Source organism: Rhynchophorus ferrugineus, unplaced genomic scaffold, assembly GCF_030347505.1.
Source record: "Rhynchophorus ferrugineus isolate W39M unplaced genomic scaffold, kcgeb_rfMv2 rfM3, whole genome shotgun sequence".
NCBI classification, from domain to species: domain Eukaryota; kingdom Metazoa; phylum Arthropoda; class Insecta; order Coleoptera; family Curculionidae; genus Rhynchophorus; species Rhynchophorus ferrugineus.
The window spans coordinates 23,193,866-23,221,246 of NW_027472582.1; the positions used below are offsets into that span (position 1 = coordinate 23,193,866).

The 27,381-nt window shown below is 31.7% G+C and overlaps 1 protein-coding gene across 2 annotated transcripts in view; it reads right to left on the reverse strand.

Moving 5' to 3' along the window:
• Positions 1-27,381, reverse strand: part of LOC143192844 (uncharacterized) — a 408,130-nt gene that overhangs the window by 265,242 nt on the left and 115,507 nt on the right. Inside the window, exon 3 of one of the 2 annotated variants that reach the window (XM_076398575.1) lies at positions 26,417-26,443. The exons of the other annotated variant lie outside the window; for it this stretch is intronic. The gene's annotated coding sequence lies outside the window, so the exon portion shown is untranslated. The remainder of the gene's footprint in view (positions 1-26,416; positions 26,444-27,381) is intronic. 2 annotated transcript variants of the gene reach the window in all.

Here is a 27,381-nt window from a genome sequence, read left to right on the forward strand (position 1 = left end):
GGTGTAGTTCTATTTCGTTGAAATATATGTTTACAAATGTTTTTTGTGTTTTCAATAGTGGGAGGAATGTATACGTGTTCCTTCTCGTACTAATTTTGGCAGAGAAAGAAAGAGATAATTGGTAGATTCTATTATGAACCAAAGATGAGTTTCATTTTGAATTATGTGAAATTATTTTTACTCTATATAATTGATTAGATTATAAAGAATAATGGAATAATGACCAAATTTACAAATATTGATTATCTTCTCAATCAATCTTTCATTTTCAATTCATCATTTTGTTTATCGTTAGTCAGGAATATTTTACAATTACTATTCATTAAAACTTCAATGATATAAGTTTTAAGAAGAAAAAACACCAAGAAACTTATAGTGTAAAACTTAGAACGACTATTTCAGTCGATTAAGGTAATTGACTTGTTGCGAAAAGAGTCATATGAACTAGTAACAACTGTGCGAACAAAAGTAGTCGAATGAAACAGTTGATAGTAAAAAGTAATCAATTAATAAAGATTCCATAGTCATTTTCAGCCCATAGTTACCAATGCTAGTAATACTGTTCACGTATTAACACTGTTGTTTTTTCTGTTAAATACTATTCACTGCACAACTAGTTTGATCCTTTTGAGTCTGATGTGCTGCTCGAGTGTTATTCAAGAGTTGTAATACTTCGGTAATAACATGAAAGAGGTGCCTAACTTCATTATCTTTGCAATTCTCTTGCTCTTCTTAGTGATAGTTTTTATCAGAAGATCTTGGTCTAATCTGATCATATATATTATATCTGGGTGAATTTACGATATCTGCCAGGACATTGTTTTGAAAAAAAATTGTATTTTATATATGTTACTTTTCGGAAAACATCCCCGCAGGTTTATTCCATAGGTTCATATCTGTTTCTAAAATTGCTTATAAGACAGCAATTTATTATGTATGAACTGAGATTAATTACATATATATGTTCAATATGTTATATTTTAATAAGTATACAGCTATTAACAACAAATATATAAATAATTGAAATGAATTAGTAAGATGGATAAAAAGTTAATAAAATTATCAATAAAAAGAGGAAAATACAATTCCGTATAAAATTAACCCAGAACGCTCTAGAGTAATATACACCGATCCAAGTAATTCCAGAAAGTTTAACTTAAGAATATTATTAGATTATTGTCGTGTCGATATATATCCAGAGAAACATTTATAGAGACGTATATAATAAACCAATTTTCTGTTAAACATTCGGGCATACAGTCTCGAGAGTGAACGAGAAATAAGAATTATGAGTCTCATCAAAAGTATGCTCAAGATAATTCGAAAAAAAATGTTATTTTCTTGGACTATATTTTGTTAACTGAATTTCTATATGTTCTTTATTCGCTATTTTCTTCTTTTTAAATTGTTGTAACAGCGAGAGAGATGACAGTAATTTGACTCTTGTATATATATATACATGTACATATATATGTACATATACATTATTATTAAAATTTTTTTTATTAATCTCCTAAAACTTCTACAATCTGCCCGTTGGCAAGAAGTATTATGGTATGATTTCCGTTATATAACTATCCTGACATGTAGAATATCGCTTCAGTAAGTGATCTGCTGTACAACTTATAATCTAAATCTTATTCTAGGTACCATTTTAACTTATTCATACACCACACTGTCATAGCGCACACTTAACTGTTTGGCGAGTGCATTGGGATGCACTAATAGTCTTTCAGAATACTTCGCACTAACACTTCGAATTACACTCGTTATGGGTTCTAAGGGGATATCACGATGAATGAGTTTGTTAGAAATGTATGGGGCATCGACGATGACTTGCAACACATTATTCTGGAACCACTGGAGGATAGCTATGTTATTAATATATAAAGAACGATTGATATTATAGAGATATTGATTATAGAGAAGTTTTCTTGATACATTATCATATATCAGCTTCTGTACAGTTCATTTTATTTTTTAATACACTTGTCACCACGCCTTCCCACTACTGGCCTCTTTTTATTTTATTCTGTCCTATCCCCATTTGAAACAAATCATACTTTACTTTGTCTAACCATCTCGATCTGGGTTTCTATTTTTACCGTTTTCATGTCGCCCATATTGTTATTATATTCTGTAATGTATTTCTGGTTACTTCTCTATTCATCTGTTCATGTTACATTTGTTCTTATACATATATTGTAAAACGGCAGGCTATAGCCGCTTTACTAAAAAATCATTGGTTGTGATAAAAAATAATTTAGTTTTTTTGCAAATATTTAAAGCGAATTTCTTCTTACAAATTCCAAACACTAATTAATATGTTCTATTTTGATGCCATTAAAAAACAAAATTACTTTTCGATTAATATTACATATACATCATACCAGGTCAATTGAAAAGTACCCGGCCTACCATAGTAAAACACATTTTTTGGCAAAATTCAAGGGTGATACACTGATTACAGCGACCCTCAAACTTTTCGATACCATTTTTGTAGTACGATTTGCCCTTTGCTTCAAAATGGTTTCGTCGATCATCTCTTCATTCGACAAAAATTTCTTCCCAGCGAGCATTCTTTTGAGATCTGAGAACAGGAAATAGTCGCTGGTGGCCAGATCTGGAGAATACGGTGGATGAGGAAGCAATTCGAAGATCAATTCATGGATTTTTGCCATCGTTTTCACTGACTTGTAACACGGTGCATTGTCTTGGTGAAGCAGCACTTTCTTTTTCTTCATATGAGGCTGTTTTTCGGCAATTTCGTCCTTCAAACGGTCCAATAACACTATGTAATAGTCGCTGTTGATGATCCTTCCTTTTTCAAGGTTGTCAAGGTATTTTATTACGCTTGATCATCTTCAAACACTGTTCCGAATTATCAGCTCGTCGTTATTATTGGTCAAAAGTGAGCTCAAGCGGCACCCACTTCACTGCAGAGCTTTCTTATTCCCAAATATTCATGAATAATATGATGTACACGTTCAATTGATAGAGTTCATTCTTTAGAGTATCTGCTATTTCATTCAGTTTCAATTTACGGTCAATCAAAATCATTTAAATCATCTTGCGGATTTTTTAAATGTTTTCGTCGCTAACAACCTCGTTGTTACTACAACCACTGGGTTCACCGTCTCAATGCTCATTTCACCACATCTAAACTTAACACACCAATCCTTGATGGTTGATTCTCTGGGGCAGAGTCCGGAAACTCAAGCATCAAACCAAGTTTTTGCTTTAACTGTATTTTTTCCTTCAAAAAGCAATATTTTATCAACTCGCGAAATTCCTTTTTATCCATTTTTTTTCAGAATAACGAAAGTTGCCTCACTCAAAATGCTATAATTCACAAACCAACAGCTGTCATTTATACACGCATCTTTTGAGGGTTAGGGCTAACTAAAAAACATATGGATTTAATTCTAGTAGCGCCATCTATGTGTCAGGCGGGCGACTTTTCAACTAATCTGTTATATATAATATTCATTTTTAAAAATATTTTATGAATATTTATTTTTTTAAAGACAATTATTAAATTTTACTTACAACTTAAAACTTGATATATAATAATTAGCTTTATTTAATGATCAAATTAGATAAAAAGCAGAGCAGATCACATTCAAAATCAAAGAATCGTACTGGTTAGTCGGAAGATAATCTCAACTTAACCTAAGGTCAACGAGATTGGCTTGGGTGAGTGAATTGATGACTCAATTATAAAGCTTATTAGTAAGACTTATGGAGTATTACTTATAGAAATATAGAGTTAAATATATTATATTAAATATATATAATAGAATTAAATATCAAATCAATATGTAATCCAACGCACCCAAGACAACTTCGATTAATTAACAATGCTTATCGCTACGTAACCAACGAAGAACTGTACGACAATCTCGCAAAGAGTGCAGGAAATCAGAAAATTGAAGCAAATGAAAGCACAGTTTAAGCAGTCTAATGTGATGTTAATTTGGGAGATACAAAATTCGTGTAAATACAACAGACAACTACAGAATACAGCAGAACAATAAAGATTGTAGTAAGCATATGTAAGGTAAGATGTAATAAATAAGTTTAATTTTCTACTTGCTTTTCTCAACTGAAAGGCATTTTCCTTTATTTGTTACATTGATAAGTGCGATACTTCTCGGCTTTCTCTGGTTTCTATTAAAGAAGTCTTGAGATGTGAGAAAAGCAATAATTACACATCTTTTATTTGAAATTAGAAAATATCAATAGAGAAAGTATTTTATTAAATATTAGCATATCAGTAAAATTTTAGTTTGTCATACTTAGTTTCAACTTCTATATACTTTTGGAGTATCGACAATTTTTGTATTCACTATTTTGATAGTTCTATTTTGAAATTTATTTGTAATAATGTATATTTTCTTTATAATATGTATATAGAAAAATATGTATATTTGCGAACAATTTATGGAACAGATAGAATCAGGCAGGGAAAATAAGCTCATATCGATCTAATCATTGATTTTCTCAATAGTTGGATCTTCAGTGTTTTTTGATCACCTTAGAAGCACTTAAACTACTCAAACACCGCTAAAATTTCATCAAACTATAATGTCTATGAAATAGATATATAACCTGTCTATACAACGAAAGGATATACATTGTTGCTCCTCTCAGTGAGAGAACCGAAAGAAACATGCTTTGATCAATTGAAAATGATGTGAGGTATCGAAATGGCGTCATCAATCATTGAAAGTGGAAACATATTATTAATGGAATTTGCAATTACAGGTCAGGAGATCGCTAGTAATCGAGAGATGATTTATTTTATACATTATTGGGTATTAAAACAGTTTTGTATTCATTATATTCTCACAAAAAGTATCAGAAACAAATTCATTATACAATAATACATGTTTATAGAAGTTGTTGAACCGGAAATATTACCTAACAATACTTCGTTAAAATTCCGAATAAGAAAAATAAAAGGAACAAATATCAAATTATTATCCACGTTATTTTTTTCAAGATTGCTCTTTCCGATCCACGGTATGCTTTATTTTTACAATGAGCTACCTACCTGCTTTATATGCTGATTGTAGGTATTATACCCATTACCTTTTCCCTTATTTCCTTTCGAGATATTCGTTTAAATTATGTTGAATAACTTATTAAATTACTCCATTGTTTCACAGGGGTTATTTCCTGTTTTATCGGTAAATATCGACGAGCGCCGGCTACTTTTCTGTTAAAAAGCTTTTTTCGTCTGTCTGCGTACGCCGCAAAATGAAGATTTAATTCATTAGCATTTATATTATCGATACTGTTGGCATTTTGATGATATACGAAACGAAAAGTTCGTTAAAAACCTTTGATAATTAAAAAGACCGATCAACGATGAAAGATAACGACTAGAGCCAGAATCATTATATACAAATTCTGAAAGCTTTTTTGTAGTCTTTGTGTAATACTGATACTCTCTTTTGTTTATTGGGGCATATGATTTTATAAAAGAAAAAGTTTTCAAATTTGGCGGTTGTCTTGTATGAATTTACTTTAGTTTTACTTAATTTACGATTTTTTGCATTTTATTAAATATTCTTATTGTGATTTGTTAACCTTTTGATATTAATCTGAACAATATTATGACATATTTAAAAGCATTCTGTTGCGTCTAACGCCTACAGTAACTTACGCATCAACATAACTACATTTAATTTTAATTTGTGCCATTTCTTATCTTGCCTTTCTTGTTATTTAGACCTAAAAAGTATACAATCTAACTTTATAGGTGCTCTTGAAGAATTTTTTTTGGGGCATCGAGTAAGTAAATGGCACTGCGATCGACTTTCTTTGTCATTTTATTTGTTTTTTGGATTTTCTACGCTGTGCATTTGCTTCGTTTACTTTAGCTTTTGTTATCTAGTTACTTTCCATTTGTTATTTGTTAAAACACATGTTTAACCAAAGTGCATAGGTAAATATAAATCTAGAAACGAAAGAAATGATACATCATTTACTTTGGAAGAATCCGGCTCTGTCAAGTAAAAAATCCTTAATTGGTGAGTGTAAAATGACAAACATTATCCCGTGTGCCACTGATATTTCAGTGACGAATTTAAAGTAACTGTTTCTTCACAAGCTGATCTTAAGTTAATTATTGTATTATTATCTTTGTATTTTCATACATGAATATTTATATGTATTAAATGCAGATTTTCGAAAGTTAATCTTCTCATATAAGCCATATATAAATTACTATTTTTTTATTGTTTGACGTTATTTGATATTTTGATGACATTTTACTTAATTAGATTTGTTTTAATTTTTTAATAAATAAAAGCAATAAACTTCTGAAGGTTGCCACGTAATGTCATTATGACACGCGCCACCTTGGTATGGAAAATTCTGGTTCAACGACAACATCAACACCAGAATAATTTCTTTATAGGTGCCTATAATTAAAATTTTGACTAAGCAATACAATTCACCGAATAGCGATTAAGTACCAAGACAATCTTCTAGTAAGTAGACGACGCAAAATTTTATCCACCCTATTTGCTTGTGTCTCTATTACACTATGACTTTAAAATGTGGGTTAAAATATTGATGAATATGTCAAAATTTAAGATTTTTGGATCTAATATGAGTAGGCATGTTTTGTGCACCGACTAAAAGTCGAACGGGCTTTAGAAGCATATACTGTTAATCATAGCCATATGAATAAATTCATGGAAAACTGAATAAAGAGTAAACTGAAAATACTTCAGGAAAATGCGATTCCCTCTGGTGTTAAACTAACTAGTCCAAGTTTTGATTTTCTACAAGACTGTAGCGACCTTAAGGCATGTCGAATTTTACATAGTGGAATAACGGTCTACAAAATACCCAGAAATAAAATCCCAGATGTTGAACATGGGCGGGGTGCCAGCAGCGCCAACTAGAACCTGATAATGAATAGCTGGCAACTCCGAGACGTTTATCTGGGATGTTATTGAAGGGTATTTCCAATCATTCAGTAACCGACCATCGTTTGGTTCAGACGTGCCACCATCGACTGCCCATGACTCGTCACCAGGTAACACCGCTGCCATCCGTCTTATCTATTTTGTATTTTCTATATTTTTTTTTATCTTACCAATAAATAACGGTCACATAACGTAAACATCACTGTTTAATTTCGTTTTACCTCCATTCACCGAGCCATATAAGAAACTCTACAAGACAATGCATCTAACATTCGCCAAAATTATGCTTACGCAACAATGAAGGAAACAAAAGCAAGTGCATTATTTTGTCCGAGTCCCGTTTCTTACCTGTAATCCTGTCCATATGAAACATGTGACATATCACAAATAGAAAATGTTACTAGGGCTATATTCATTGATAGACCCTGAAATACAATATTGATATACATAATACAAGTATATCAGAATATAGTCCTGAGAAGTATTGTATTGAGAACAATTACTTATTCCGAGACTTCGTAGTCCAAGTGTTGTAGAGGAAAACTAAGAGATTCCCAACAAGACATGCTGAAAAACTATTGGATAACACTGAACTAGAACGACTGAACTAGACTATGTAATGAAATATACTAAATGTTAAAAATACTTAAAATTAACTATTATTTTATCAGATACTAAATAAAGTCCAATTAGACCAATTGTCAGATAAGTAATTTTAAGTCACTATACAGACAGATGGTATTACGACTATTAATAATAATAAAAAAAAATAGCCGCGGGTTCGAATCCTGCTGGCGCATGGTCGTAAGTTTATGTTTGTGATTGTTTAAAATTTGAGAATGTTTTAGGCAAGAGTGTAAAATCCGACACGGAAAATGATCTCAGCCACACCAGTAACTAGACTGGGTAAGCCTTCTGGGATGATTTTTAAAGTTGGTCACTCGCCAGTCGGTAGGCTTAATGCTGAGGACCGTGGTTCGGAGCCCACGTTAAACTTAGGCCCAGCCCAGATAAAACCTAGTTGGTAAAATGAGACTTTAATATATATATATATATATATATATATATATATATATATATATATATATATATATATATATATAATAACAAAAAAATAACTCAAAAAATTGTTTTCAAACTTTTGAACGAAAGTTGTTAATCCACATTAATAAAATTAATATACGTTATTAATATAGGCTTGCGATTAATTTGAATTTTTACAGAAACTTTTTATATAGCTCATTTGTTGTTAGAAAACTAACCAGAATTTTAAAAGTTTTATTTTTATAAAATGTAGATGTATATATATATATATATATATATATATATATATATATATATATATGCGTAAATTTTGTCAAAATGGTATATTAAGACTTCTCACGCCGAAACCGTTACAGTGTTTTAAAGCCTGACCGAGACATTTTTCTTTTCACGCGTTCATGTTAAAGCCGTTATAAGATCCCGAAAACCCGAACCGGAGCGTATCTTCCTCGCCGAATAATGTCGCAGCTATTTCCCTAATTGGATACTCGAAGGTAAACCGATATTCTTTTCCGCAATAAAACGAAAAATATGGCGTTCGAAAGGCGCAGTTCAAATCGGGACCCTTCTCACGCTATCGCACCGACGTGAATCCGTTGCGGATTTGCGTGTGTCCTAATCGACCATCCCTCTCGAACCACACGAGACATCTTTTTTTTTGATAAGAGAATGCGATAGATTTATCCACTATAGGGGGTGTTAGTTGTATCGTATCTAAAATCAATATATGTTTATGTATATTATTGAGCTAAGATGTAAAAGGTACGAGAAGAAACGTGAAAAAATATTTTTGACGAAAAAAATTGAACCGAGTTCATAAAATATATAAGGAACTCACTAAAAATTAAAAATTATCAAACTTATATGTCTAACACACAAAAAAACATTTAAAATGAGATATGTACATAATAATTATTGTTGGGAACTATCTACTGAAATCGACTATCGACTGTTTAGTAATTGATTACTTTTACTATCGACTATTTTCAGTTGCTATTTTCGGTCCCACTAATTATTTATTAGACAAAGTTATTTTTTAATTTTTAGTGAGTTTCTTTATTTTTTGAACTCGGTTCAATTTTGTTATTAAGAATAATTTATTTATCTTTTTTCATTACACAGTTATTTTATTTAATATTACAATGGGTAGGCCAAGAAAAATTGCAGCCTGTGTGAGTAAAAATAGGAATAAAGAAACAATAATTGAAAATAAGGAGCGCTTCAGGCCCCGGGGTCCGTTACCCAGTTAGATGATTTCTAACTAAACAATAACAAAATGTTATTGTCCCCGCCGGAAATCGAACCCACGACCTCCGTTTGGAAGCTAAACTATTAGACCTACAATATTTCTACGAGGTCATATATGCTATAGATGGTGCTTAAAAAAGCAAACTGAATGGCTTTTGCACTGTACGACTTCCGATTTGCCGTCACATCAACTCAGCAATAACATTCTACACAAATGATTTGATTCTAATGGGACCAGCTCGGAAGTGCACTCTTTCGAACAAAAAAAAAATTGAAAATCAACTAATTAAAAAATCAAATCAATTAACAGAGACATCGGCGAATATACCTTAAAAACTATAAACAACAGAACATAGAAACTCCTCCTTTTTCCAAGTCGGTTAAAAATGCAATATTACCCTTTAAAATGTTTTAATAGAAGCCCGACACTTCTTCCGTGTAAATAATGTGATGCGTATGTATTGCTCAGTGTACATGTCGAGTCTTGTATATTATATTTCAATTTACTATGGGCTTTATTTTGTGAGGGTTAAAACAAGTTATCCCTGAGACTTCTGAAGAGAGTAAACCACTAGTGTCCGATCAACAGAAGTATCTTTCCACAAAAAGGCCGTGGAAAGCCAAGTTAAACCAAGCTAAGTGGTGCAACGACCATAAAACCTAGATACTAGATAGATTTTAGATTTTATTTTTATCAACTTTTATTTCTTTAAACTCTTAAAGAGAGTTTCTTTCTTTAAACTCTCAACTATTTTTAAATGGAAAAGAACATAGAAAGTAGTAAGTAGTAGTAGTAAAACAATCGGTATCCTATTGTGAGATATTTTGAAACAAATAAAAAATTTGATGCTTAGAACTGTATGTTACTTATTTACATTGTTACAAATTTCATTGACTAAAAGAATAAAAGTTTTCTGCAAAGAAATTTTGAAAGCACAAATTTCATGGACCAGTAGAAATATCGGAAGGTATTCCCATATATTAAACGTGACTTATGCCCAATACATTAAGCCTGAAACGATTTATGGATATCAAGAAAATAATCTCTGTGCTATTTATTTGAATAATCTAGAGTTGAGGAAGTGTATTTTAAATCCCTTAATTTGATTACCTAACAATTTTTTAAAAATTAGTTATACTGTTATTAGTCGTTGCCGACTAACCTACAATTCGAACTTATCAAACAATGATGTTTTTCTATTAAATACACCTCCCCCTACACTATACTATACAAGATCAAATGGTTTGATTCTTTTAAAAGTTATATTACTTCAATATTGACATGAGAATGGGAGTCTGCCCTCATATCTTCTTGCAATTCTCTTGATTTCCTGAGTAACAGTCGGTATGTCAAGGTCTCGCTGTAAGTAATCAGTCCTGTAGTATCTTGGTGTACCTACAATACTTCTCAGGACTTTGTTCGGGAAAACTTGTATTGTATTTATAGTAGTTTTGCGGAACATTCCCATAATTTAATTCCATATATCCATATAAGTTTCAATACTTGTATAATAGCAATTTATTATATACTGATAATTGCGGTTTTATTTCAATTAACCAATACATGTTCCTATATTATCACTCCAGTTCTTTCCTTTTCTGTTTTACATCTTTCTTTCAGCAACGTTTTGCATCAAGATTCATTCTGAGATACTTAAACTTGTTGCTATATGGAATGATGATATTGTTTATTGTTATTGGTGCATGTGCGGTGTAATTATACGTGAACTGCACATGCACAGATTTACTTTCGTTAATTTTCATTTTCCAAGATTGTGATCAATATTGTTTGCGACAACAAGAATCACAGTGTCATCAGCAAATGTAGTCATCGTAATATTTTCCACTTGAAGTATATCACATTTGTAGAGTAGGTAAAGAAATGGGTCAATGCACTTCGTTGCGGTACACCTGCTTTAGCACCTCTTATTGCAAAGTAGGATCCCTCTTGTTTGACTCTAAACATTCTGGCTGTAATGTAAGATTTTAGTAGCTCAGTGTGTTGTTTCGGTAACATTTTCTGTAGCTTATGAACAAGGATGTCATGCCATACCTTATCAGAAGCTTCTACTACATATAGAAATATAGCTGAACATACCTTCTTATCTTCATAGGTGTTTTCAATTATATCTAATATTCTATTCACGTGACTAATCGTCAAATGTTTATTAACAGACCTACTTTGATGAGTAGGGATTAGGTTTTTATCTCATTATCGGTTTTAGTGTTTTCAACAGATGTACAACAGGTCTATAGGCTTTTATTTCATTTAGTAATTTTCCATGATTTTGCCTGGGACATGTTTGAGCCGAAATGCCGCATTGATCAAGATAGTGAGTTTTATAATTCCCTTTCTTGGTATAGAAATGCTTTTCTTTTGTAGCAAATGCCCTGTTATTAAGTCATGGCCTGGTGTTTTCATCATATTAATGTCAACTTTAATAACATTACTTCACATTATATTTCCACCTTACATATGAACCTAACATATCCAAAATGTAAAGTATCGATCTAATTTAGCCCCTTTTCCCGGCCATTTTCGGTTATTTCTTTTGTATTTGCGTCAGATCATTTATAACAGGCGCACTGTTCATTTCATATACACTGGTTTCAATTTTCAGTTTTGGCTGCTGCAGGGGTTGCTTCGTCCATAACGTTAATGAAACGTATGGGGGTGGAGACGGTTTCCCTCTCTGTTTCACTTTTACTTTGGTCATAAATCGCACCATTATTCTTCATTCCTTTCTCACTATTAGGGGCTAAGCTTTTTTTGCTCCCTTATCACGCATCTGCAATGTATGAGATACGCTCTGTGTATATGAACCTTTAGTTCTACAAGTTAAATATGGAGACTATTCGTCATGTAATATGTTGTTATATTCTTCTCACTGGCATCTACATGAAATATGGTTGTGATGATATATATTTAATATAACAATATTTCTGTTCTTGTTCTAAAACTAAAGTAATTTTTCAAAGAAATAATTTATTTAAATATAAAATAGTGTACATAGCTAGTTACTACATATTCCCACCCTATTCAGGACAACTGTTCCGAGCAATTATTTCCGTCCTTTCCTATCTCACAATTTATGCAGACAAGCATTCGTACATCTTCGTCTGACATCATGAAAAAAAGAAACAATTGAACCGCGCATATGGCTGAAAACAGTAAGTACTATTTTCAGTCGCTATTTTTTTGACTATCAACTGTTTCGACTGTTTTGCGACTATCGACTATTTCGACTGTTTTCAGTCGATAGTTTCCAACGCTAGAAAATAGTTATTTTTTATACTTTTCTTTTTAAAGTTATCACGTGACTACCATTGGAGAAGGTAAACACATTTACAATTAACTACTCCAAGCATTTATCTCCGTCCTTTCCTATCTCACATTCATTTTATACAGGCAGGAATCGTACAAGAATCGTACATCTTCGTCTGACATCACGAATGGAAAAAAACAGTCGAACCGTGCATTTGACTATTTTTTTGACTATCGACTGTTTCGACTGTTATCGATAGTTCCCAACACTACTTAAAATGTTCTTAAATGATATTATGTAATTTTAAGCAATGTTGTTTAATATTTTTTATTTTTTGACCTATTAAAGAGTTATGGTGGATTTAACAATTAAGAAAATTATGATCACATAAAGTTTCAATTTACATTATTTGTAGGAATAATTTAATGTGTTTTAAGGTATATTCAGCTGTGAAAGAAAAACACGGCATATGGGAAAATTCCATCCTAATATAGATTAACGAATTTCCAGAATAACAAAAATCGTCTGTTCAAAAGGTATTTATATGTTCGCCAGCAGCTTTTTCCGATTCATAATGTAAACATCGATAAATATAGTTTTAATTTTAAGAACTACATATAATATGATATCTGAGGAACTCAGAACAGCCAAGAAAAATTGTTCTTGCTTAAGAATGGTACAAATCGAAGTTCTAGAGATTATATATCATTATATTGGAGGTAATTGTAAGAGTTTATTTTTAATTAAGTAAATTGAGTAAATTTTATTGGTATTATCTTCTAATCAATTTCAGGTTTCGTTAGTAAATGCCTTTTTTAACAAAACCGTAACCAAATATTGCTTGCAATAAATATTCATTATATTTCCTACTTTAGTAGTTAAAATAATATTGTAAATAGGTAAATCGGTTTAGATAACTAATATAGTTTAATTTTAATTTTGGTATTAAGCTACATTTTGTGTATAAAGTTGAATATAAAATACGGGTAGTAGATAGGTTAAATAAGTTTTTTGTTTATTTTTATATAGTTATTACAACGATTATTATGTACATATTTTTTTAATGTTTTTTTTTGCGTTAAAAATATAAATTTGATTATTTTTTAAATTTTTAGTGAATTCCTTATTTATTTTTTAAGTGGGTTTATCTTTTTGGTTTTATTTTATTTTAAAATTTTTAATTTCTAATTTAAATTTAATGTTTTTTCCTCTTTTTGGTGTTAAATATTTACTCAGTTATTATTTAATAGTAGAATGGGTAGGCCAAGTAAGGGTGAAGTCCGTATGAGAAAAAAAAAACAGGAAAAAAACTATGATTGAAAATAAGGAGCGCTTCAGGCCCCGGGATACGCTACCTAGCCTAGATGATTTGACAAATGTTCTAACTAAACAACAACAAAAAGTAATTGCCCCACTGGAAATAGAACCCGCGACCTCTGTTTGGGAGCTAAACGCTTTAACCATTACAACATAGAAGCAGTTGTCTACAATATTTCTACGAGGCCTTATATGTTAAAGTTAGTGCTTAAAAAGCAAACTGAACGGCTTTTTTAATTTTTTTGTCATCTCAGCACAGCAATAACATTATTCACAAATATCTGATTATTTTAGATAAAAAATATGTGAAAACTTTGTAAGTGTCTTTGAAATTTGAGTGTTTCTCTCGATTTCCCCCTCTTCACTCCAACAGATCCTGATTAAGTTTCAATTGAATTTTGAGAATCGGTCCATAATTGACGGAGAAATCGGCTAACATATATTAAAAATACATATATACAGCCGAACATAGAAGCTCCTTCTATTTCGAAATCGGTTAATAAGAGATCGTCCCGAAAACCTTTAAGCGTCGGCCTATAGTTAGTACTCTTATGATGATGGCTTACAAATAATCAGATGGTTCCTGAAGTGTTAATCCAGCGATACCTCCAATTTTTCACAGCAAATATTGAAGTACATTGAAACATTTGTAACCTTTCCGACTTGTTTACTCAGTTAGATCAAGTTCCATATTCTTCAGTAAAATATAATAACGCACTTACACATTTTTAACATACTATATTTATTAATATAGTGAAGCCAAAACATTTTCTTCCGCAGAAAATATAAATTAAATCTTTAACAGAATAAAATCTTGTGAATTTGAGATTTAATAATACTGTTTTGTAGCGAATATGGCAAATTAATATTAAAAATAAATATTTAAACAATATACGAAAATAAATATATCACATGATCATCTTAAATTTCAATAGAAACCAATTTTATTTATCTAGATTGACTATAAACATATTGCGGATTGACAATATTGACATTTTTTTTCCAACGACAGCCCAATTCAAGTCTTTCCTTTGTTACCAAAAGATTAGTAACGATTCTATCGATAGATCTCCATTCTATAAAATTAGATTAGTGACTAAGACGTGGCAAATGTTTAAGATGGCGTCAGGTTATTGGATAAATTGAAGTGAAAATGGATAGGGCTCATAAAAGGGGGATATTACAGTTGACAAAAGTCATGCCTAATGTAATTAACGGGAATATTTTTTGGAAACTGATACCGAAAAACTGGAGAGCAACATACTTTAGTTGTTAAATACTTTTAGATGATTGGCTTTATTCATATTATTTAGAGCATAAAATTTGTCGTGTAAAACTTTGTGTATAAGTTTGTGTAAGACTTTAGAAATAAAATTATTTGTGGTTCTATATTACCCACGGTATGATAACTACTCTCCATATATGAGTCTGTTGTTTGGGTACGAGCAAAATCAATCCTTCAGAATAAGTGTAGTATATGCCTACACTTCGTATTCTTCGTATAATTTTTTCAAGTTAAAAGAACATTTATTGAGAAAAAATGGTACATATTTATATAAAATTCGTACATATTAATATATATGAATCAAAATATTTTCCATCATTTTCTATAAATGTTTCCCATCTTTCTGGCAACATGGCTATATGAATAGATGATAATCTATTTCGGTGTATAAAAGTTAGATTATTGAAACTAAAATCTACAATTGGAATAAGACGCGAATCGATCAAAATCTGTTTGATGTGATAGTGTTACTTATTTAAATAAAAAATTGTACAGCAAACTTTCAATTTGAATCAAATGATTTTATTTAATATTATCATAAACTTTATCAAAAATCAAATTGCTAATTTACAAAATATCCATAAACTGAAGTAAGCACGTGGATTTTAATAATTAAAGATTACTTATTTCCAAGTTTAATCAAAAGATCTGTAAAAAAACTGTTAACAGAGAAAAAAATGAGAGAAAACGAGAAAAGGCAACCGGGGAAAAAAACAAATGAAATCGTCAAAGTCCAAACGGCGACGGGAAAATTTAATTAAAACAAAAAGAAAAATCTATTTCTCATTTATCTACGGGTAAGCTGATATTCTTTGTCGAAATCGGACCCAACCGACGCTATCCTCGCCACTTGAATCCATTATAGATTTGCGTGTGTCCCCCAACGACACAAGACAGCCATTTCCCTGATAAGACTTCGACGGATTTATCTCCGATCTTGACGACAGACGGGACAGACACGAGTGGTCCTCATCGACAAGGACGAAAACACGCGCACAAAAACAAAGAATCGACGGGGGAGAGAGAGAGGAGAAAGAAACGAGACGCCTGCAGTAACCTTTTTAATGATCGGTTTTTTCGGGCGCTGATTGATTTCCAATGGAGATTTGCGTTCAAGTCGGTCGTTAGAGTTATGTTTGTGGATGGACGGATTGTACGGTTGTAGACAGGGGTATCTGTTCGGTATATTTATCATGTCGACGATTGGATTTTTGTTTTGCGATAAGATATCCGCACGATTAGGCTTTAAGAATTCATCATAAGTTCCACGACGATGTTGAATATTTTAGCATCGATATGTGGAATCGATATCGGATTCTGGGTCAGAACAACACTGATAAGAATAAAACTACATAACTAGTTCATATACTACATCGTTCAATAGGTTCGAAAAATAATTTTCATAAGTTTATTATAGGCGCTATCTTAATATAACCTCTTTCATCAGAAAGTAAATAAAATAATTTCCAAAACAATGAACTGTAATTTAATAAATAACTGTAATAAAATTGAGTTATATGGTAAGCATTTTTTTTATATTCGGGTAGAACTCAAGGATGGTAAGCTTCTTGCTTTTATCATTTAGGAAGCTGAGTAATTCTAACTCAAATTCAGTATAATGTATTGCCTGCTGCAGTTAGTACATTCGTTCTAACACCAAACAATATTTTCCTTCTCCTTTTATTCCAGTTAAAAAGAAATACAAGCGATAAGTTCGAAAATTTTCAAAAAAATTGTGATAAGAGGTTATAAACTGGCAAACGTTATTTTGGCGCTTTGCTTGTTTTTTTTTTAAATTTCAAATCACTGCTAAATATTTTTGATTACTCTGGTTGAAAATGCCGAGCTATATAAATAGTCAGTCAGTAAAAATCATCATCTTTACTAGCAGTGCTATAGCCTATCCAAAGTAGCAGTGAACTTACATCATCAAGATGTATAATATATTGCCCGCTGCAGTTTGTAAATTCGTTTTAAAACCAGACAATATTTTCCTTCTCGTTTTATTCCAGTTAAATAGAAATACAATGCTGTCTAAGAGTTCGGACATGTAACCGAATCAGCCTGCAAAAATCTTTCGATTTTCACACTTCTGCAAAAAATCTCAAAACAATATTGACAAGGGGTTATAAACTGGCAAACGTTGTTTTGGCGCTTTACTTGTCTTGATAAATTTTAAATTGCTGCTTAATATTGTTGATTGCTATGGTTGAAAATGAAACGAAATAAATAGGCATTCAGAAACAGATTACGTTTCTCATTAATAACTTCGAACAGAAGCGAGGTAATGGGGCCCGTTCTACCAGTAAAATGCATTAGAAAGATAAGTATTAATATTATTAATTATTAAGCTGCTGCCGTTTTTATTGGAAAGACTTTTACTGTGTTGCTACAGCACTGAATATTAGTATGGTCACTATAACTAAAATCTCCAAAATTAAAGAGAAACAATACAATTTTGGATTCATCCAAAATAAAAACAAAAACTATTTTGATGTTAGCTCTATTCAAGATTAAATTTATGAAATTTAAAAAAAACGTAATAGTTTTTTAATATAAATATAATTTAGTGCAATTATTTCAGAGAAACCTGTTAGTATGGGAAGTACCCATAAAAAACTTAGGGATATGTAGTCCTTGTGGAATATAAGTGTGTGTACAGACTTAGGTATCTTAAAATGGAACATTAGGCCACCCTTAGCAAAAAAACAAGAAAAGAAAACAAAAGTTGATGGCACTGAATGAATGGAAATACCCTTCAATAACACCCCAGATAAACGTCTCGGGGTTGCCGCCAGCTATTCGTTATCGGGTTCTAGTTGGCGCTGCTGGCACCCCGCCCGTGTTCAAAATCTTGGTATATCTGGGTATTTTGTAAACCGTTATTGCACGATATAATTCGACATGCCTCAAGGTCGCTACAAATTTAAACGAATTGTTATGGAAAGTGGCAAAGAATTACTACAGTGGATGTGCAGGTCGAGAAAGATATACAGGCAAGAACTATTTGGATATGTGGAAAGCAATACACTCTCTACAATAACACTCTTCGATTGAGATGAACTCCATCAGACACACAAATGGTGGAATAGTGAACTAATGCTAGACTGAAAATTAGCAGCTTCGTTATTGACCTGAATACTGGGTCAGAATGTGATAGTGAGTGAATTAAACTTTCTGGGTGTGGCATTATGATTTACTGCTGATAATACCAAGACAGAGTGATGAGAATCGAAACAAGTAAAGGCGAGCATATAATTAATATAGGATAATTGTATAAAATTGTATTGTAGAGTGTTAAAAAGTTATGTGCATATATATGTGTGTAATTGTTCAGAATATATATGAGCATTTGGTTAAAACGTACGAGGAGAGAATGAATACTAACTGTTTTGCAGATATGTTAAATAAATTAGAGATAATGCAGTAATTAAATCTAATTTTATTAAGAAAAATGTACACAGGTCATAACTGAAGATACTAAGGAGAAATACAAGGATATCAGAATGATTTGACAAGAAAACACAGCAGTGAAGGACACAAGAACTAAAGATAAAAAAGTAGGTTCTTTAATGAAAATAAAATACACTACTTGGATGTAGAATTATTAATTAGGGAAACTAGCCTCCAGGGGATACATTGGTGGTTTAGAAAAGAGTTAAAAGTAAACAGAATAAAATAACTCCAACCTACACGCCATTATGGCTATTCAATTAACTGTAATTTAAGTCCTTCGATAATATATGCTTTAGATGTTCTGTAATGTTAAAACAAAAGATATATTATGAACTTTTGGTTTAATTATTTTATTTATATTAGAATGTTATTATATATCGAAGCTAAATAAACTAAAATTCGTAAAATGTCAACGTTAAAAGGGGCAACATTCTACTGTGTGGATGTCATAAATTCAGATGACGTGAGTTCACTGTTACTTAGAATAGATTATACTTCTTTAATTTCCAGGCATGAAATAATATGATTTTTTTTGCAATTTGTACCTAAGTGTTCAATTTGAATTATTTGCCGCTCAACTGTTATGATGCTTTCTAGAAACCAATGCATTTTGAAATTAGAGCTAAGGCAACATGACTCTATTTATTTCAGGTGATAGTTTAAAAAATATATTAAATCTTCTTTTTATGATCTCTTTTAATAGTGATACAGTAACAGCAAAATTCCTAAAGTTGCAATTCTGCAGCCGATCTCGCCTGGGTCTCACAAATATTAAAGTGCCATAGTAACAATTTTAACTTAAGTAGTAACAACATTCGTACTAATAAATTTAATTAAGATACAGAAGTTTCGTGAAAATAAAAAGATTCCCAGTAATAACTGTTTAAGCAATTTATAGTTCATAACAATCACTTTAGTGTTCAAATTGTCTGTTAGAAATTTGTTATAATTAGATACCTTTTAAAACATTATTACAAGAGTTCACATATTTTGGCATTAATAAATCAATCAATATTACGTTTCAAGTATGTTTTAAGTTGCTTTAATAGTTAAATTATCTGATTTCCGACAGTGTTTCTCACTTAAAAAACAGGTAAAAAGAGAAACAAAGGACGATAACGTGGTACCTGACAAAATTTGTTTCTAATCACAATGGCAATAATTACCAAGTTTTAATTTCTTTTGTTCTTTGAGAAACACTCAGAATTATCATTCGAGATTGTTAGCGACCCTTCTTGGAATAACGAGGAATATAACGACCCTTCTACCTGGCAATGTATTGATATTGGCTTTATTCTTCAACAAATGTAAACCTTTATTTCTCCCTCAATCCTTTCATTATATATATTTTCTGTTAAAAAGATAGTATAGTCTGTTCAAAGTTATTTTGTACGTACGTCATTTAATTTTGTGACATCAAAACGTCGCAATGTTGCCGCCTCAACTCTGAGTTTTAGTTTAGTTTGGCTTGGACATACAAGTGTAATTTATTTTAATATTAATTTTAATATTATAGTACATCTAAAAACTACAGTTAATTATAAAGCCACAACAGATTATAGGTTAGAGTTATATCCTCTTATCGCTAATGCTTTCAAGAATTTTGCATACGTTTGACAATCGGATGACTTTGACAGTGTCATTCGTTTAGGTGTTCGAAGTAATCAGACAGCATTGTGTCTCTTTTTAACTAGAGTAAAATGAAAAGGAAAATATTGTCTGATTTTAAAATGAATTTAAACATTGCGACAGGCAATACATTATACAATACATACATACATCTTGATCACGTATGTACAAAAAAAACTTTGTTTCTGACAAAAAAGTTATGAAACGTATAGGTAAAACGGGGCGAGATTTTTTTAATGAAATAATTTATAAAGTTAATGAAGAGATACACATTGAATTGATACAAGTAGAAGATAACACTGTTAATAAAATAATTTATTATTAAGAACATATTAACCTTATCTAATGTGAGAGGTAAAAATTATAATAAAGAAAACTAGTCATAGACCGAAGAGTCAACATTTCAAAACCCACTAGCAAAGAAAACGCTATTTTGGATTTTTTTTGGAAACTTTACCTTTTCATATTTCAATAAAAGAAAAATGTTCCTGAATGTGCTTGTTAGAAATTTAAATATAAATTAGAATTGTAAATGTAAATCTATTGTAAAATATATAAGTCACATAATGATAATAGCTCGACTTGTTTTTCTACGGCTATTATCTTATGATGTAATAGGGTTTATTACCGTTTAATAGCCTGAACTAAACAATTTTACCGAAACCGATACACCTAATTTAAGTATAATTTAGGATCTCAATTCCTTCATTAAACATCCTTATTAATTAACAATGTCTTAAACGTATGAAACAAATAAATAATTTTTTTAAGAACAGACTAAAAGGTTTAATTTGGTATTTACTATTAAACTGCATTTATTTTAAAATATACCTACTACATTATAATTAGTAAGTATTTTCGGTATATTAATATTGCTTTAAGATTTGTTAACAAACATATCGTTAGTTATACTCTTAGTAACATAAAATATTTTTTATCATATTTTATATCTACTTTATATTTTAAATATGGTTTTAAATAAATTTTTCTGAAACTAGCATTTTCTGAAAGATTTTACGCTATTTTTTCTATCGGTAACAGTGAGATGAAAAACTTGATGGTCTATTTGATTTAGAATGATGGTTCTATAATCAATAACTACTATTATTACAACCCACTTATGGTTTCATCTGTTTGCTGATAATGTTGCAGTGATAATGTTTACGAGGACGAACTAATAATACAAATATCCACTTTCATATACAAATAATACTAGTATGAACGCTTAAATGACTTATTTGCTCTAATAGGCCATGTTTTCAATCACAATTTGACTTTGATAAGATGAAGTTGGAGATTGATGATGGTAAAAGTGCTGTATCATCAGGATATGTTGCAACAGTAGCGTTTTTTGAGGCCCGTATGTCAGCTGTATATAATAGATAAAACAGTGTACCAAGAACATTGCTCTGCGGAATACCTGAATGTATTGGATGGGGGTCAGTGTATTCGTCACCCTGTTTCACAGTAAAATGTCTGTCTGTGAGGAATGATTTGAGTAGTTGAAAGTGCGTATGGGGCAAAAGCTTTTTCAATTTAACATGCTATTCAGTGATATATCGAAAAATGGAGCGGAGCAATATTTTTTGTCATTTAGGTTTTTATTAATTTTGTTTATTAATCTATGTATTTGTTCTGTTGTCCCGTGTTTATTGCGGAAGCCAAATTGATGGATGGATCTTTCTCACTTCGATGACTATTTTGAGTCCTTTAATGTATAGTTTTTCAAAAATTTTAGAGATCACGGGTCTAACGATAATGATAATAGAACTAGATAATAGATAATAGGACGATAAGAAAAGACGTCTTCTGAATCAATATTTTTAAAAATATTTTTATATATTTTTTAAAATATCGATATATCGAAATACCGACGTGTCTATTTAGAGCTGTGCTATTTTTATTTGAAATACGAATGTGGAGAAGGTTACTGGGAGAAATAAAAAAATAGCAGCGTAGAACGTGTACCTACCCAAGGTGCTCCTCGGGCAATATTACGTGCAGTACCGAAACAACTGAACCAGATAATGTTGAAAGGTCAACACATTTTCTTATGGGCAGTAACCCGTGATGTAATTGTGTTAATCATCGTTTAATGATCTGAAGTAAGCAATTTTCGCGAAACCAAGCGGCGGTTTTTAATTGTTTCCGACCCGGACACGGATCGTATTAATCAAAACGTTATTTTCGCTTAAGGAAAATTACCGCAAATGCAAAATTAATCCCGATACACCCGAGGCCCGGGACGGGGGCCCCGAACTAGGAGTTAATTTTCTTTTCTTCGTCGTTCGGTCGAAATTAAATACGCAAAGTAAACGTCAAAAGCGATATTTGTTATTTTATGAAACGGAATAGCAAAAATGTTGTTTCAGAGTTTTCATCGCGGCACGGTAAGGAACGCTCAATCGCGCGCCTTGTTTTCTTCCGCCCGAGGAGTCGGTTTGAGCCCCGCGGGGGCGACCGACGAGGGATACGGGGATGGTAGGCGGACGAGTAAATGGGGCCGCGCCATTTTCTTGCGTTTATATCGTGTCAGCATTGTTTTGAAGATAGAAGTTCGTACAAAAGGAAAATTGGGCGGTCAAGTGATGACAAGAAGGCTTTTTTTGAAATTAAATTTCAATGTTGTTTCTTTTGAGATTAAACAATTTTTCATCATCATGTTTTCATCATATGATTTTTAACAAATTCCGCTAACGAAATGTTATTTACTTTTAATCGAGTTTTGATATTAACCTCACACTTTCTATTTATTAATATTTTTATCAGACAATATAAAGTGGTACTCAGATAAAAACCGAAGCAATTAAAGAAGAATAGAACTTCTCATTCTTGCATTTACTATAATACAAGAGCTGGACGTCAAAATTATGTATAATACATAGACTGAAAAGTTCTTTTGCATTAAAAATCCATATTTTGCATTGAAATAGGACTGTCACCAGTTGTTGTGCACTCAGATGACAATCCTTTTGATTCCGGAGTGAAGTTATGAATCCATGTTTTATCCATTGTTACTTATCGACGCAAAAATGTCAGTTTGTTGTGTTTAAACATAGCCAAACACTACTCAGAATCATCAACACATTCTCATTTTTGGTCAAGAGTGAGCAAACGCGGCACCCACTGTCAAAAGAGCTTTCTCATAGATAAATTATCACGCAAAAAACCAAACCAACAAGTTATTTTGATATCTTTACGATATTAGTTAAATCACGCAACTTCACTTCTTGATCATTCAAAACGATTTTGTTGTTTTTTTTATTGTTTCTGGCGTTACCAACTCATTTGGACGTTCACTGCATCATCAGTGTCTCTACGACAGCATTTGAAGTCAGCAAACTAACGTTTTATTGTTGTTTCTGATGGAGCGAAGACTTTATAATACTTTTCAAACCATTGCTACGCTTGATATTTTTTCCCATCAAGAAGCAGTGTAAAATTAAAACACGAAATTGTTTTTGATCCATTGTTTTGAAAATAGTAGTGTTACTCTTTGCACAATAACTCACAAACTTATGAGTAGAATATGAGAAGATTCTTTCTTTTGAAGATTAGTACTAGCAGAAAATGCAGCGAATACATTAAAACAGATGGCGCTACTAGAATTATATCCATATGTTTTTAGTTAGGCCTAACCCTCAAAAGATGCGTGTATAAATTTGACAGCTGTCGTATCATTAGTTTGTGAATTAGAGCATTTTGAATGAAGCAACTTTTCTTATTGTGGAAAAAAGTATAAAAAGGAATTTCGCGCGTTGATGAAATATTGTTTTTTTAAGGAAAAAAATACAGTTATGGCAAAAACTTGGCTTGATGCCGAGTTTACAGATACTGCCCCAGGAAAATCAACCATCAAGGATTAGTATGTTAGTTTAGACGTGGTGAAATGAGCACAGAAGACGTCGAACGCTGTGGACGCCCAAAAGAGGTTATTACCGACGAAAACATTTAAAAAATCCGCAAAATAATTTTGAATGACCGTAAATTGAAACAGAATGAAACAGTATACACTCTACAGATATCAACTGAATGTATACATCATATCTTTCACGAATATTTGGGTATGAGGGTGCCATGCGAGCTCACTTTTGACCAAAAACAACGACGAGTTGATGATTGGGAGCAGTGTTTGAAAATGATCAAGCGTAATAAACCCGAGTTTTTGCGTTGATATATGACAATGGTTAAAACATGACTTCCTCATATCACTCCGAAGTCCAATCGACAGTCATCCCAGTGGACTGCACAAGATGAACCAGCTTCAAAGCGTGGGAAAACGCAATAGTCGGCTGGCACGGTTATGGCGTCTGTATTTTGGGATGCGATGGAATAATTTTCATTCGCTACCTTGAAAAAGGAAGGACCATGAACAGTGACTATTACGTAGCGTTGTTGGACCGTTTGAAGGAAGAAATCGCCTAAAAATGGCCGCATTTTAGGAAAAAGAAAGTGTTGCTTCACCAAGACAACACACCGTATCAAAAATCCATTAATTGGGCTTCGAATTGCTTCCTCATCCACCGTATTTTCCAGATCTGGCCCCCAGTGACCATTTCTGTTCTCAGATCTCAAAAGAATGCTCGCTGGAAAAAAATGTTCATCGAATGAAGAGGCGATCGCCGAAACTGAGGCCTACTTTGAAGCAAAGGACAAATCATACTACAACAATGGTATCGAAAAGTTGGAGGGTTGCTATAATTAGCGTATCACCCTTGAAGGAACTATGTTGAATAAAAAAAATAATTTTGCCAAAAAAATGTGTTTTACTATGGTAGGCCGGGGACTTTTCAATTCACCTGATATTTCTATTTTCCCTTCAATATCATCATCTTTTAAAATACTTTTATCACAATATTCAAATATTAAAGTAGACGTAATCTGCACTTAAATAATTGTTTATGATTAACAATGTTGGACAAGTAAAAAATGCTACACATGATGAATGGAAAAAGTTGGATTAAGTCAAGAGTTGAAATGAAACATCTGTTATTTGCTGAAGTTTTGTCGCAGTTCCAATATAAGGTTGGGTCATATACACATCGGATCAAACATACATTTCATCTATAAAAAATGAAGCGGTTAATTAAATTGTATATTTGTGTAGATAAAGTAGTGCTTTCCCAAGTTTACATCTAGGTGTGCCACATACAACTTACTTAAAATTCAGTTATGATCAAAGGCGTTATTTGTTATAAAGAAGTTGGAAATCCAGGATATAAAAAAGAATAGATAATACATTCTGCCAACCTATGCTTTAAACAAGTGAGAACTTAACAGTGATTAGAAGATGAAAAGAGTGAAATCAAAGTTATATGATCTTGGTAAACCAGCGCCTTGATCTTGCTGATGATCTTGCTATTGAAGCTACTGAAGGTTGATCATAAGGAGGCCATTGTAGATTTTTGCAATATTTTTAGTGATCAAATTTCATTTTAAGCAAACATTTTAATAAAACAAAACTCACTTTATAACAGAACATTTTGATTTGAATAACAGAGAACATATAATGCTGAAATGAAAAATATAGTATTCAATTAGTAATAAAGAGGAGAATGAAGACATATTACAATAAAGTGATGTGAAAATTATAAACATTATATGAAAACTAATGTAATTTTTAAAATATTTAATACTTTAAAATTATTTAATTACTTAAGAAAACATACAGATATCAGCTTACGAATATCTCAAAAGGCTTTTGGCCTTTTTTTCCGGCATTGATTTATTCTATATAAGAAGCAATTTCTAGAAGATGTTTTTCATAAAACTAGGTGCGAAGGAAGCTATTCTACTTCTAATATTATTTCTACGAGATCTAGCCCTTTTCAACTTGAATTAGACAAAGTCTCGTAATTGGGCTCTATTTTCTTTAGCAGAAATTTTCTTTGTCTAAACTCTTTTTTTTTAATTTTTGTAGTACTAGTACTTCCAAGTCTTACACAGAGCAACTGTGACGGCTAAGAATAGGAATTTTATTCGTGTAAGTTTGGTTGATTGATTAAGTACAATCGATTAGGCGCTACCTGACTTCTGGGCACCTTAATTTCAGGTACATTAACTAAAATCCTAATTTGGCCAATAATACCAACAATGTTGACCAATTTTCTTTTGTAGAGCCCGTTGAAAATAACAGCAACAAACCTTTTAAAATGTATGATTGCAAATATCTCGAAATATTTCGAATGGTGAAAACTGATTTGTTCTCCTAATATAAAACAACTTACCTTACTACTGCCAGTTGCCCGTTAGACCTGAAAAATAACACAATACCATTAAGAAAATTTTTTCAAAAAATCTGAAGACTTGGCAATACTGGATATGATGAAGACATTATAATATCTCAATCGTATACTACTACTGCCATCTCCACGCTATTACAAATAATACGTGTTTGTATCGATCGATATGTATCTTTGCTTCGGGCGGTTCTAACTTTCGTGGATTGGTTAAGTTTTCTTGGCAGATACTTGTCAATCGCTGACAGTGATATATAATTATAGTCGATCAAGCAAATCAAGCCGTTAAACAACTGTGTTCGCTCGCTTTACACATATTTCAGTTGAAACAACATAATTAATAGATCTATCTTGAAATCTTTTAGATTACGGAATGCCTTCTTAAACGTCTCTGTCCATGTGACCCGATAAATTCCAAACATAACTATTTTACAGTCTTTTTAGTGACAATAAAATGTTTTATTTTCAAACGGCGCTTTTCATCCGTAAATTCCTTGGAAAATAAAAGTCGATACGGTGTAAGTGATCAGATGTTTATCTGATTTATATCTGAAAGGAAAAGGTCAGGATATCGATCAAATGGAGTATTACACGGCCAATTGGTTGGGTCTAACATATTTCAATGAAGCGACATCAGATCAATATCTTGAAAGAAATGTTAAATCTAATCTAACCATGTCCTTTTTGTGATATAGTTTCAATAACGCTTTTCTTAAACGCATCTTTTATAAAAAAAATACGTTTTAGTACATTTTCAAATATTTTGAACAAAGTTAGTTAACATAAAAAAACAAATTTGGGTACATCAGTGTCTGTAAACTGAATAATCTGAAAAAAGCACCATCTGCAGACATACCAACGAACTGTGTTGGTGACATTTTGTCTAACTCTTTTCTTGTAAAACTACCTGTTTTATACGTATACCTGCTTCAAAATGTCATTTTTAAAAGTGA